Source organism: Fulmarus glacialis, unplaced genomic scaffold, assembly GCF_000690835.1.
Source record: "Fulmarus glacialis isolate BGI_N327 unplaced genomic scaffold, ASM69083v1 scaffold18109, whole genome shotgun sequence".
Taxonomy (NCBI): Eukaryota; Metazoa; Chordata; class Aves; order Procellariiformes; family Procellariidae; genus Fulmarus; species Fulmarus glacialis.
Window position 1 is genome coordinate 15,709 of NW_009234152.1, and position 2,795 is coordinate 18,503.

Sequence of the window (2,795 nt, forward strand, 5' to 3'; positions counted from 1 at the left end):
TCAGATCAGACACTGCTTCAGTACACATTTGTCTTTAGCTTGACACATCAAGATGCAGGAGAAGGAACTCTTCAAAGCAACCTTTAAGCAGGGATCTATTAAAGTGGCCAAGACAAAGCATTCAGATCTGAGCGCACCACTCTGTAGAAAATCAGTTTCAAGCCTAAGATATTTCACCCATCTCGCAGGTCAAGAGCGACAGTGACACCTTTGATTTGAAAGTCTTTCCACATGCTCTGCAAAGCCAGAAGGATGTGACCGATGGCAGCACATGACTAAGAAATGCAGTTCCCCACTGGCCTCCACCTGCAGGCCAAGAATCTTGCACCCATCAGACATCTGGGACCACTGGAATGAGCTGAGAATAGTCCCATTCTCCCTCCCAGTGGGATGCAGCTCCACCTTCTGCTGTTTTAAAATCACTTTAACATATAAAAGGTAGAGAGAGGTTCACTGAGCAGCTATTTCCTGCTTCAAGTGACCCTGTGGAAAATGGTTTGAATGCTGGAGTTCCTGAAGAATTTGATGGACCTCAGCAGAACGAGCAAGCGAATCTCTTAAGCACCTGCTAACTTGTTCTCAGTGCTCCTGTGTTCAAAGCCCTGAATCATTAATTTTAAAATATATGTAGAACATGGCAGCTGGCACCTAGCACTGTGCACACAGCATCGGCAGTGTTGTCAGAAGCTGGAAAGCCAGGGGTGAGGGGATTAAGGGAAAGCCACACATCAATTTGGTAACTTGATTCTTGTAGGACACTTCCTACTGCAGAAGTTTTAGCAAAGCCAGTGGGAGGGAGCTGCCAGTTTTCTAAAAGGGGACTTCTGCTGGTGCAGTGTATCAAAAGATATCCCTGGGCCGTCACTGTCAAGTAGTCCGTGGTTTGTTCAGGGTCCACATATCAACAGTTAAATGCATACTTTTGTGTTGTGCTTTCTCCAAAGCCATGAAAAACTTTTCTTTTACAATGCTGTATAGTCACGTTATAGATGGGAACTGACTGTCTAGTGCCACAATCTGCATGAACTTCTAATAAGTTGCATTGAAAAAAAAAAAGTGTCTTCAGTAATCAATTTTATAATAGCTCTGTTTATCTGTTATTTAAGTGCATTCTCATACCCGAGTTTCTTCACAGCAGTATGTAGTTAAGAGTCTGAGTCCCATGGTTAAGATTTATGTCCTTTCTCCCACCAAGCACCTCCTCAGTAGGCAAAGATGCAACAGGAACACCCAAGCCTGGAGATGTTAAACCACAACTGGGCTCTAAGCCTATCCGTTGAAAAGAAATAGCTCAATACATCACCTTCATGAGGCAAAAATTCATGTGGAACAATAGAAAAATCCAGAAGTGCTTCCTGAGCTTCAGGTTACCAACAGCACCATTAAATTTAGGTCCTGGCCCAGTGTGCAGGATGCGTGGTCTGCAGGTGTTGCTGCAACATGGAAGTGCCAAGGCGAGTCCCTGCCCTGCCCAACACACTTTTCAAACATTGCAAGGAGCGTGCCAGATATACCGAGGGTCAACTGAGAAGTTCCAGACAACAGATGTGTTTGTCCTAATTTCTGGCATCAAAAGGCTTTTGATAGTATTGCTTCCGTGAAGAAAACTCCTATCTTCTCCAGATGCTCCAGGATCCACTATTGCTGCAGCTGCAACGGCTGCACTGGTACGACCCACATCTATGTCAAATCCCTTTGACAGCTCTCGTCTACCCAGGCACATTTGCAGTCCACTCGTCCTCTTCCAGCTGAAAAACCAGCCCGCTGGCTCTGCCACACTGTCACTGCCGATGTAAGAGCTGAGAACATACGTCAAACTCCCACGGCTAAAACTGCTGTCTGGGGAGATGATTGACACGTTACAGGCATATTCACTGTCCCTACAGCGCTTACAGCTGAGACACCTGGCTGTTAGCCACAGCCCAATGTACACAACGCTCTGCTTGGAGATGTCACCGAAGAGTCAGTGTCCCCAGATGAATACCTGGCTTCCCACAGTTGATCTTTTTTTTTTTTTTTTTTTAACCATACGCTGGATATGGCACACCAGGTGAACCACAGATCTGAAGCTTCACACAATGGAAGTCTTTGCTCTTCTTCCAGGCAGCAGTGCATGCTTTAACATACTGCGTTAAATAAAGAAGCTCTCTCCATCCTGCTCAGTGGCAACAGGCATGACTGCAGCACACACAGGTGTAGCAGTATCTGCAGGTCCCAAATCCTTTACAAATTTTTAGATAGCACCAATTTTTTATGTAGTGGCTTTCCCTTAATGCCTAACCCCTTCTTTCCTGTATTTTTAGTGGGTGGCTCTCCTTTATCGTTCTCTCTGTCCACCAGCTTTTCCTCCTTGATGTCCGAATGGGCATTGGGAATCAATTCCAAACTAAGGGGACTGCTAAAGCTGCTGCCCCTACTCTTGGGTGAGACAGGCATACTTAAGAAAAGACACTCATTCTTTTTCTATTTCTGAAATCAACGCCAGGGCCTGGCAGCAATTTACTATGACGATTCATCTTCCTCACTGAAACGTTTTATTAAATCTCAAAAAGAGTCAATTTCCCCTGGAAGCAGCCATTTGGAAGGATGCCATTTTAGATGAGAAGCAACAGCAAGAGGAAGTTTTCTCTAGACCAGCTTTTCCTCCTGAAACACCTAGCCATCCAGCAACAAATTCAGCCTATCTGTTCCACCTGATCAGTTTAACATGTGCCCAATTCAACCACGTGCCACAGCCACAGTGGTGGTTCTGATATAATTTCAAAATCCCCTATCCCCAGGAGATCTCCTTTTTT

General features: G+C 45.2%; 1 pseudogene; it reads right to left on the reverse strand.

Moving 5' to 3' along the window:
• LOC104082442 lies at nt 1-2,418 on the reverse strand (annotated as a pseudogene).
• Between the last annotated feature and the right edge of the window lie 377 nt (nt 2,419-2,795).